This window comes from Macaca mulatta, chromosome 12 (assembly GCF_049350105.2).
Source record: "Macaca mulatta isolate MMU2019108-1 chromosome 12, T2T-MMU8v2.0, whole genome shotgun sequence".
In the NCBI taxonomy this organism is placed as follows: domain Eukaryota; kingdom Metazoa; phylum Chordata; class Mammalia; order Primates; family Cercopithecidae; genus Macaca; species Macaca mulatta.
The window spans coordinates 128,764,474-128,776,576 of NC_133417.1; the positions used below are offsets into that span (position 1 = coordinate 128,764,474).

Sequence of the window (12,103 nt, forward strand, 5' to 3'; positions counted from 1 at the left end):
ATGGGATTCAAAGCACTTCTTTAATTTTAAAATAATTTTGAGGAAGGGGCAATACATTTGTTTCAGTTATAGAGCTTGGGCATTTATTTACCTGGAACAGACTACTTAGATAAATCTTGTAGGTTTCTGTGAAGTTCTTTATTTAAAAAAATAAAATATGTTCTTATTAAGCCACAGGTTTAGGAAACATTTACCAAGTCAATCAAATGGTCTTGAGAGTCAGAAATATTTGTTCTGTCCCCTTTAAAGGTTAGGGTCGATTAATCATTTTCACTTACTTATTCTAAATGACAATATTTTAATGATTATACCTATTATAAAAGCAATGACATGCTTAAAAATTAAGTAATTAGTCCCCAAAGCAGAAAGCAAAAATTCCTCTTTATTAAGAGGGAGGAATATAGAGCAATGTTGGCTTCATTTTGGCCTTCTCCTAACTAAGCAAAGAAAAATTTTATCTTTGTTCCAGCACTCATTTGCTTCCTATTTCCAATCCTTTTTTCTCTTTTCTTAATAATTATCAATATTAATATTTAGTATAAAGAAAAAAATTGTAATGACTGATTTGGATCAAAGATAGTCACTGTTTAACTAGGAAATAAGACCACATATATCTTTAGATGGTTTTTAAAAAGACCCATATAGAAAGATCAAAGTTCCCACCACTAGGAAATGGTCATCACAACAATGATGAGTCCATAGGAAAGTGGAGATGATAAGGGAACTACCTGGCGATAGCTTTGTTAGCAGGGAATAGTGATTAGGCCATGCATCCTAAAAAAATGTTTTGAAAGAGGGGGATCATGGATAGGTGATATCTATTAAATGATACCATGCAGGGAAGCCAGAAAGTAAGATAACAGAGAGCAAGATTCTGGATGAATGAAGCACAGAGTTTCCCTGCAGGATTTGTAAGTGTCCCTGAAGAATTTAAAAGATGGTCAGTGACTCCAGGGTTCCTATTACTGACATATGAGAGCATTGTCCTTTATTATACATGGTGATTAGGCAACTAGAATCTTTACTAGGAGGAGGACCCCAGGTTATTGTCTAGATTTTGGGATGGACTTGTATTTGCTTGGCTATTGGCCAAATGAAGATGCATGTGAAAGATCTTTGTAAACTGAAGAATACTGTAATAGTATCATTACTGGAATGTCAATGTTTTGGGAATCATTGGCATGGGGATTATGTGTAAAGCTTTTGGCTGATACACGGTCCTTGAGCTTCTCGAACTCTTGATAAACTCATCTCCATCTTGTGAAACTCCTGTGCTGTTTCAGGTTCATCAAGAACATTATGCCAACTCAACTAATTCCATTTTGTTAATGTTCCAGTGCAATACCATGGATATTAAGTATTAGATTTCTACGTGACTGTTGATGTGGTCTCAGAATATTTTCATGAGCAATATAGAGCAGCTTAGATTGACTCGGTGAATACTTAACCATTTGGACATTACTGCATGAGTTACCTAACATATTAGTTTCAGCTTAGAAATGACTTTCAGCTTGCCCACCAACAATAACAAATATTTATTGGATATCTATGGGTCCGGCACTATATAAAGTGCTGAGGATACAGTGGTAAACAAGCTAGAAATAATCCCTGCCCTCAAGAAACTCAAAAGCTAGTAAACAAAACAGGTAATAAGGAAGCAAATGATGGAATTACAAAATTTCGGATTGCTGCTGCAAAAAAATCACATGGGGTGATGGAGATGGAGAATAACAGAAAAGGAGTATCTGAACTGTCAAAATATTTATACTTGGTCTTGCCCATTTTTTTGTTCATTTGTTGTTTTAACTAGTTTTAAATTGCCTTATTGAGATGTAATTCACATACCTTCAAATTCACCCATTTAAAGTGTACAAGTAAACCCTTTTTGATATATTCTCAGGGTAGTATAACCCCCATATCTAATCTTGAAACATTTTTAATCACCCCCGAAAGAAACCCCATACTCATTAGCAGCCACTCCACATTTCCCCCCAACTGCCCCAAGAAACTACTAACTTTGTTTCTGTATCCATAGATTTAGCTATTCTGAACATTTCATATAAATGGAATGATATAATATGTAGTCTTTTGTGTCTGACTTCTTTCATTCAGCACATGGTTTTCAAGGTTCTTCTATGTTGTAGCATTTATCAGAATTTCATTGCTTTTAAAAGCTGAATAATATGTCATTAAATGTACAAACCACATTGTGTTTATCCATTCATCTCTTGATGGGCATTTGGCTTGTTTTTTGGCCATTATAAATAATGCTGCTCTGGACACGAGTGTACAAATATTTTCATTTTTTGTGGACAAATAATATTTCATTATGTGAATATAGCATTTTATTTATCTGTTCATCCGTGGATAAGCATTGGGTTGTTTTCACTTCTTGTCTGTTATGAATAATGTTGCTATGAATATTCCTGTACCCATTTTTGTGTGGACATATGTTTTGTTATTTATCTTGGATATATACCTAAGAATGAAATTGTTGAGTCATATGACATCCCCAGGTTTAAAATTTTGAGGACCTGTTAAATCGTTTTCCAAAAAAGCTGCAATAATTTGTACTCCCACAAGCAATGTATGAGGGTTGCAGTTTCTCCATATTCTCTCTAATGCTTGATACTGTTTGACTATAACCATCTTAGTGGATGTAAAGTGGTATCTTGTGGTTTTGATTCACATTTCCCTAAAGGCTAGTGAGCACTTTTCATGTGCTTATTGGCCATTTGTATATTTTCTGTGGAGGAATGGCTATTCAAATGCTTTTCCCATTTTTGAAATTTGGTTATTTGTGTTTTCATTTCTGAGTTCTAAGAGTTCTTTATATATTGTGAATATAAGTCTCTTATATTTCCTTTCCTTCTATACTTGACTTTTCATTTTCTTGATACTGTCATTTACAGCAAAAAAAAAAAAAAAAAGTGTTAAATTTGAAGTACAGTGTATCTACTTTCACTTTTTTTCACACATGCTTTTGGCATCATATCTAAGAAACCATTACCCAACCTAAGATCATAAAGATTTAATCCTATGTTTCTCCTTACACTTTTATAATTTTACAGTTTTTTAAATTTTTATTTTTATTTTTATTTTGAGACAGTGTCTGGCTCTGTCACGCAGCCTGGAATACAGTGGCACCATCCTGGCTCACTGCAACCTCCACGTTCTGGCCTCAAGCAGTCCTCCCACCTCAGCCTCCTGAGTAGCTGGGACTACCGGCATGCGCCACCATGCCCAGGTAATTTTTGTTTGTTTTTCTGTAGAGACTGGGTTTCACCATGCTGCCCAGGCTGGTCTCAGACTCCTGGGATCAAGCCGTACACCCACCATGGCCTCCCAAACTGCTAGGATTACAGGCGTGAGTCATTGCTATAATTTTAAATTTTACATTTAGAGTTGGGCGCAGTGGCTCACGCCTGTAATCCCAGCACTTTGGGAGGCCGAGGTGGGCGGATCACGAGTACAGGAGATAGAGACCATCCGGCTAACACAGTGAAACCCTGTCTATACTAAAACTACAAAAAATTAGCCGGGCATGGTGGCACGCGCCTGTAGTCCCAGCTACTTGGGAGGCTGAGGCAAGAGAATCGCTTGAACCCAGGGTGCAGGTTGCAGTGAGCCAAGATCGTGCCACTGCACTCCAGCGTGAGTGACAGAGCGAGACTCCGACTGAAAAAAAAAAGAAAAGAAAAGAAAAAAAGTTACATTTAGGTGTAGGACCCTTTTTTGAGTTAATTTTTGTATGTGGTGTGAGACAGTGGTCCAGCTTTATTCTTTCGTATGTGAATATCCATTTACAGCACCACTGCTCACTAAAAGGACTGTTCTTTTCCTCTGTTGAATTCTCTTGGCACTCTTGTTGAAAACTGATTGACCATAAATGTAAAGATTTATTTCTGGACTTCCAATTTTATTACATTAATCTATAGTCTATTCTTAGGCCAGTAACATGCTGTCTTGATTACTGCAGATTTGTAGTATGTTTTTATATCAGGATCTGTGCGTCTTCCAACTTTGTTCTTTTTCAAGACTGTTTTGACTATCCCGGGTTCCTAGCATTTCCAAATAAACTTCAGAATTAGATTGACAAGTTCTGCAAAAAGCTAGATATCATTTTAATAGGGATTTTGTTAAATCTGTGTATCAATTTGGGGCATATTATCATCTTAATAACATTAAATCTTTTGATTCATGAAAACGAGGTGTCAGAAGACTACATAGAAATATTTAGATATTCTTTTTTCTGGCAACAATCTTTTTAATTTTCAGTGTATAAGATTTGCCCTTCTTTAATTAAATTTATCCTTAGTATTTTATTCCTTTCAATGCTGCTGTAAACGAAATTGTTTTCTTAACTTCATTTTCAAATTGTTCATTTTTATTGTATGGAAACACAATTAATTTTTGTATATTGACTTTGTATCCTGCAACTTTGTTGAACTTGTTCACTACCATCAGTTATTTTTGGTGGCTTCTTTGGTATTTTCTGTATAAAAGATAGTATCATCTGTGTTGCCTCATTTTTCATCTTTAACTAGTGATACAGATATAGAAAGAAAAAGAATTTAAGAAATTATAAGCAAATATTTGAAGTAAATTTATTCTTCGTATCACCAGGGACCAATTTTGTGATTACTAAATATGTCCAACTTAAAGAAAAATATATTTGGGTGCAAAGTCAAGAAAAATGTTGTAAATTAGCATAGTTATTCAACAACCGAGTAGGCTGCCTAGCAAGGTAGTGAACACTCAATAACTAAAGGTGTTCACTCAACAACACAGTTGTTCAGGGTGTGTTATAGAAGGCATCTGAGCATCAGGAAATGGACTGGACTGCATGATTTCCAGTCTCTTCCAATTTTGAATGTACATTACTAATTCATTATATTTTGCTAAATACTTTTATGTAGATATTTAACCAGAAAAATGCTATGAACAAGCATCAGTAAGATTTCCTATTTAATAATAAAAGCAAGACCATAGTGTGTCTCCGTATACAGTTATGTGTTTTCTTCTGTGGGTACAAAAGTCGTTTCTATTATCAACCCTGCAAGGTCTAGGTTATGTAGCATTTCAGTAGGTCTTAAATTTTCCAGGAGCAATTCATCCCTGGGAAGAATTATTATCAGGCACCTAAGGTATGTGAATACTAATATTATGCATCTCCTTTCAAAGTGCTTTCACTCTTAAAATATCTCCATGAGCTTTCAAATAACCCCCACTCTGCAGGGAAACTTAGAGCTCATTGCAGAGATTTATTCCTGCAATCTGGCTATATTTAACGTCCATAGTGGAACGGTTGTGGTTCCATGGTGGAAGTAACAGAAATGGACACTTAAGCAAAAGGGAAGTTATTGGAAAGAATTCAGAGTCTCACAAAATTGATGGAAGTAGGAGAACCACATAGTAAAGGAACATCAGAAGGCTAAGACCCAGAAGCATACAATTGTCTCGTACCAAAATGTATATGGTTATTACTCTATACTTGCCACTATAAAGAATTCTATTCAGCTATTTCTTCTTCCACCCTTGCTTCATACTTTCAAGTTTCGAAGTCCTAAAAGAAAGCCCCCAGTCAGTCAAGGTTAGGTCATAAGACTATTCCATTGAAACGTCAGAATGAAGAGAAAAATGCTGTGGACCTCTCAGCTCTATAAATGGAGGCATGCAGAAGGAATTAACCTTGCACACACACACAAAAAAAGCAGAATAAGGGAAAAGTAACACCCCTAAAAGAAATTGAAGTACTATTGAAATTAGATGTTGGGTATTCAACCAAAGAATGCCAAATATTATCTCCACACATGCAGTGCTCTTTTGGATTTATTTAAGATCTACTGTAATTGCAATCCTGGCAACCTCAGAGATCAGATTTTTCTCTATTATCTTTTCCACAGTTGAGATTTGTTGTGGCACTCTGCCATTTATTATTTTTTGTCTATAACACAAAGAAATAGAGGCAAGGGTTTTGCCCCAAAAATGTTTTTCTTGTGGTAGGACCTTGTCTTTATAACCCTCACCCCAGTCTCAATCAAGTGGCCCAGTTTCTGTTTTAGACCATTATTTAAAATCCTGAATGTTCCAATATACTAATGAGGCACCATTATCTGAGGGCTGTTTTTCAACTGCCCTGGTTTCTTGTTTGTATTACTACTGTCATCTCTTGGCCTAAATATTTTTTATATTTAATGATGCCTTAGTGCTTCTATCCCAGGCTTTTTAGAAAAGGCAGTTAATTTAAAAATCAAATAAATAAGTCTTTCTGGACTTCTAATTTCTAGCTCAAGGCCAGAGTTACTAGACAATTAACTCCTTTAGATTTAAAACAAATAGACTATGAAGTTTAATCATGTATTTAATATAATTCAAAATACAAATGATCATAATAACTTGAAAGTACTTGTTTTGTTGTTCCATGGGATCACAACAATTAAGAATCAAAGTTTCTTTTTCTTTAACTTTTAGATAAGAAGAAAGACTTCTTAATTCCCAAGGGTAAAGTCCTCATGAATCATGACTTAAAAGCCAGTTTCTTCAACACCACGCAGGACTACGACTCAAACCTTGTCTTTATTTCATGTTGTGATTCCTTAAGAAGGTATAGGTTGGCCAACAGAATTCATCTGTGTAAAGGATGTGAGCCCCAACATAATCAATATAATCACTATTTTTGTCAGCTCTGCCTTTTGTTTTCTTAGCATCTACTAATCAGAGGAAGATGGCTGTTTATTTCCACTGGTTCAATCAGCATTTAACTTTCTAAGGACTTACTATTGTGAGCCAAATTTGACTCACTACTTGCGGTTATTAATACTCTCCATAATGCTACTTCCTGATTGGCTTGTGACCCTGAGCTAACATGGAATTCAATCAATGTTTCCACACCAGAGTGCATTCATAATTTCAGCGAATGTATTTTGAAGCAAGGAATGGAAACCATATATAAAGCGTAAGAATCAACAAAACTATATTTCCTTGGTCTTTGGGTTTGTTTATGTCCCTTCTCATCACAGAAAGAATTCATAGTGCTTCTGTGGCTGTATTTAAATCAGGGTCCTTATGCAGGGAACATGAATTCAACCATCCACATTGTCTTTTGTAAAAGGGATTAAACATATCTCTCAGAACCAGTGCATTCCATATTGAAGCAAAGATCACAAAGACTTGTTTCAAAGCTGAACAAGTTTCCACAACTATGCTATCGTCAGGCTACTTCCCATGAACCACGCTAAGGTTTGCGCTAGCAAAAAGCCAGCAAAAGCAAACCATGTCCAGCTTTCTCAATACAGATTCTCCAACCAACAGCTTAAATAGATACCATCTAAATTTTATTACTTTACAAATGTAGATCGAATACATCATAGTATATTTTTAATTTCACAGTAAGTAAATCAACAATTACTCTAATTCTATTTATATGTGAAATTATTTTAAAATAAAGAATTTTTGACCAATCAATTTATATTTCAGCTTTATTTCTTTCTTCTCCATTTCACTTTAGTATTCAGATATCTGGTTCAATTTCTGAGAATAATATTACATAGTCAGATTTTATGCCATCATGGCCAATGGAGAATAAAACATACCAAAACGTTTCTATAGGATTGCTCAGCAAATGAATTACCTATAAAAATAAGCAATAGTATTGCTTTGTCCTAACTACACTGTTAAAATGTGTCTTTCCTCATTCAATAAGGGTATTTTCAGGATCATTATTTCTGTTGAATAATCTAATTCCCTGTTTGTGCCCCAAACTTAAACTCAGACAAATGATGTTCTATTGAAGGCATTTGAGGTTACATTGTGATGGGAATGTGAAGAGATAACACCACCAATCAATATTTGAATGTTGCTTTATAATTCACAATGCTTTTCACAGACATTATGCAATATGATACTCTCAAATTATATGATTTTAGCCCAGGGAGAAACCTTAGATATAATATGGTCTAACCTCCTCATACCGAATCCCAGAGAAGTTAGCGATTTGAACAAGGACTCAAGGTGCATAAGTATGAGAGCCAAGATTGGAATCCACATTTTAGCATCCTTAACTATAAATGGTAATCTCACTGAGGTGTCGTGATGATCGTATATTCTATCTGTAGTATTTTCACATGTTGTGACATTTGTTTCAATTATTCCAACATAGCTGTTGGTTTTTTTTTTTTTTAAATAAGAAATTGTAACTAAGTGCATTGTAGGAATATGCTTAGCCATGATGTTTGAGCCTCAGGTCCCTCATCTGTAAAAGATGGCTAATTTGAACATATGCCCTCTCAGGACATGCTGGGCCTTCGTAGCTCGTGTGCTGGTGTCATTTCTTTCAGTCCATTTTGGTGAAGTATATTTAGTTTACTGACGTAGACTATAAAAGATGCCCAGATGATGGAAATAAAGAGACATTCTTTCCAGATCCAACAGGAGGTGTTATCATCAGAAATGGGAGGTGGTTCTTCAAATCTATCTGCCAATATCTGGTTTGATCTCACTTTTGGTTTAGTACAGGCAGATAAAATAGTAGAACAGACACAAATCTCTAGGTCAGAGGCAGAAACTCTCAAGAAGGCCATATGGTTATTCATACTAGTAAAAGTAACTAATGAAGTACAAATAGCTTTTCTTGTTTACCCTGAAAATCCCGTCGTTAGTTGATCTCAGATTGTTTGGAAAGTTCAAGAACCAACACAGTCCAAGTGCATTAATAGATAGTGGTGGCAACAGCCAGGGTTGAAATGCTAGTGTGCTCTTTGAGTGACTGAACTGTGCTTGTCAAGGGGGGAAGGGTTGTGGAGACCCATTCACCCATTGACTCCTCCACCTGACCTTCTCAGGAGATATATCTGGGCCCTGTCCCCCAGTGAAAATTCTGCTTAATCCCAAAGTCTTAAGATGTGAGGATTCCTACCCACTGACGTTTGGTGTCTGTCATAAGGTAGGCACTGAAGCCATCCCCTCAACACACACCCAGAGTGCAGGTATTCCCCTCCTCTAACTTTCCCACCAAGAGTCTCAATTTACCAGCAAAGAAATTCGACAGGGGCCACATGGCTGATTCATGATAAGAAATGTTGTTCAGGAAGAAGCCTCTCCTTACTGTTATTCAATAATGTGAAATTATAAAACTGGAGTCTAAGAAATCATGAATGGCAAGGCCCAGTATATAAATCAGTCCCTGACTTCCACACCTGTGCTGTCCCATAAGATATCACCAGCTCTCTTGTTGCCTGACATTTACCACTCACAGAGCAATGAGTCAGACAGGCAGGAATAAAACATCAGGCACCTGGGTTTCCTTGTTAACTGCCTGGTAATCATTTGAAACACCACCTCCAGTACCAAGAAACAACAGTCCCTGATGGTGGAAGAATTGGGGCACAAAATCATGGTGTGGAGCATTACGTTAAAATCCCAGCCTTCTATCCCCATATGAACAGTGACCTTAAAAAGAAAATCATGAGATTGAGTCATTATTAACATCCAAGTCTTATAAACTCTTATTTATTAAAAAGAAAATCATGAGATTGAGTCCTTATTAACATCCAAGTCTTATAAACTCTTATTTATACTTTCAATTCTAAGCCCAGTAGCTTAATCACCTGTTTTTAGATTTAGCTGTCGGCTACGGAGAGCTTAGAGATAGTGTAGTTTGTTCAAGCAGCCCTAGTAGATTGAATGCCACTTGTCATCAGAGAAAGATTAAGAGAGATACAAAAAAAAAGAAAAGGAGAGAGAGATTGGAAAGAGAAGTAATTGTTGTTTGAGTTTACTATTTATATTTCCAGACATTAATTGGTAGCACCATAGAAAGTACCAAAAAGTCAACCATGTACTGATGTTAGAAACAAGATTTCCAAGTCTAAGTACCACAATATTCTGGATATCTTTTGTTTCAATGGACGTCTTCAGAATTATGCAAGTGATTATTGATTATCAGAAAGGCCCAAAAGGGTACCCATCTTTTAGTCCATTAACTTTTGTTTTCAACTACCAGTTATTAAGTGCTCACTACATGCCTAGTACGGTGGTGAGAAATTTACTTCCATAATCTTACCTAATCCTCACAACAATTCTTTAAGATAAATATTATTATCTGATTTATTTATTTATTTATTTATTTATTTTTGAGATGGAGTCTCGCTCTTTCACCCAGGCTGGAGTGCAGTGGCGCAAACTCGGCTCACTGCAAGCTCTGCCTCTCGGGTTCACGCTATTCTCCTGTCTCAGTCTCCCAAGTAGCTGGGACTACAGGCGCCCACCACCATGCCTGGCTAATTTTTTTGGTTTTTTTTTTTAGTAGAGACAGGGTTTCACTGTGTTAGCCAGGATGGTCTCGATCTCTTGACCTCACGATCCGCCCACCTCAGCCTCCCAAAGTGCTGGGATTACAGGCGTGAGCCACTGCGCCCGGCCTATTATATGATTTCAAAGGAGAAAAAGCGAGACAACTTTCTGATCTCACACAGTAATTAGGAATTTGAACTCAGATTTGTCAGATGCCAGAGGCTACCCTCTAAAGCAATATACTAGACCTCTACCCCAAAATGAACCTGATATTGATAGAATCTCAGTTATTGCATTCTGACATTATTGATTATCTTTGTAAACACTTTTATTATTTTCACTGCTTTTTACTAGTTATTAAAGAAAATCTTGATGCTGATGAAGAACACTGCACTCTAATTTGTCACTGAATTAATTTCCTGAGTAAGGAGGAGAAAGCAGTATTATTTTCAGGACAAAGATTAGCTTCATCGCTGCCAAAAGCTTGGTGTTACACTAGGATGTTAAGGATGTGTCATTTTGGAAGTGAATCACGGACATAATCAAATTCCACTTCTGGCAGCAGAGAAGAGAATACAGCTGTGTATAACTCTGAGCTGGTTCTCTTATTCACGTACACCATCTTCTTTCTGTTGCTTTAGATAAAATTTTTTATTTCAGGGTTTAAAAATTGCTTTAAATTCAATAATTATCTAACTAATGAATCATCTGGAAAAAAACAAGATAGAGAAAGCATAATGCTTTGTCTTCTAGTCTCTTCCAGGCTAACGGTATCTTAGTAATGAGGTCTAGATACATGGTGACATAACAGGTATCCCTTTTAATTATCATCCTGAGACAGAGTAAGAATGGGACTTTCCCCCAACCACGTCCCACCAAGGACCGCAAGCTGGTGAGGGGAAGGGCTCCTGGCCAGCAGAGACCCCAATCAGATCATTCAGACCCTGCATCATAATCTTGTGCACGGAGCCATAACCACTGACTATAGGACCTTGAGGAAGCTAAAATAAGCAATTTCCACCATAAATCTTACTCAAGAGAGTCCACCCTAACTCCCACATATGCACAAGGCCAGGAGAATGACCAACCCTTAACCTCAGCTTCATTAAAATACTAAAAAATCACACCCAGGGGTAGAGACTTAACATGCAAATAAGACATGCGACCTACGAAGAAGCATGCTCTCAAACTGCCCAAGTGCTAACAGTTGCCTGCCTTTACATGCCCAAACACCACTCCTTTCCCTCTTCAGCCCTTTTAAAACTGCCTTTTCGTCTCCCTCTGGGGAGCCAGCCAGAAAATTCTCTCTCTCTCTTGTGCTGCCTCCTTTATGATCTGGTGTAAGTTCCAATACAGCCTTGTCTGGGAAAACTCTTTAGGCCTCATGTCAACTTATATTGCATTGAAGGTCCAAGAACGCAGGGTTGGTAACAGACCAGCCTTTAGAGTCAGTTGCTCTGGCAAGACCAAGCATTTTGGGGAAGACCTTAACTCTTTCAGTTCAGTCCTGGCAACTCCTTGGGATATTCACATAAATGGTTCAATGCACTGAGCACAGAGATAGCCTGAGCCAGGGGGTCTTCGCCCTGGCCAGCTGTAAGGTTATAACTCACAGTTTAAAGTGAGTGTGAGACTCTCTCTGGCCAAGGTTGGTTTTATCCAATCAAGAAGAACATTCAATGGAGATCTCTGGTCTCTACCAAGATAAATTCAGGGCATTCAGAGCAGTTCAGCAATTTCAGGAGCAAAAATAATCAGGCTAGCTCTAGCTCCTAAAAGATGTGAACTTCTGCAAGGTATTTCATCTCTC

The 12,103-nt window shown here is 37.0% G+C and overlaps 1 long non-coding RNA gene across 1 annotated transcript in view; it reads left to right on the forward strand.

The window, feature by feature from the left end:
* LOC144333579 (uncharacterized) overlaps nt 1-11,667 on the forward strand; it is a 40,210-nt gene extending 28,543 nt beyond the window's left edge. Inside the window, exon 5 of the long non-coding RNA XR_013402337.1 lies at nt 10,648-11,667. This is a non-coding gene — a long non-coding RNA (uncharacterized LOC144333579). The remainder of the gene's footprint in view (nt 1-10,647) is intronic.
* The last annotated feature ends 436 nt before the right edge of the window (nt 11,668-12,103 follow it).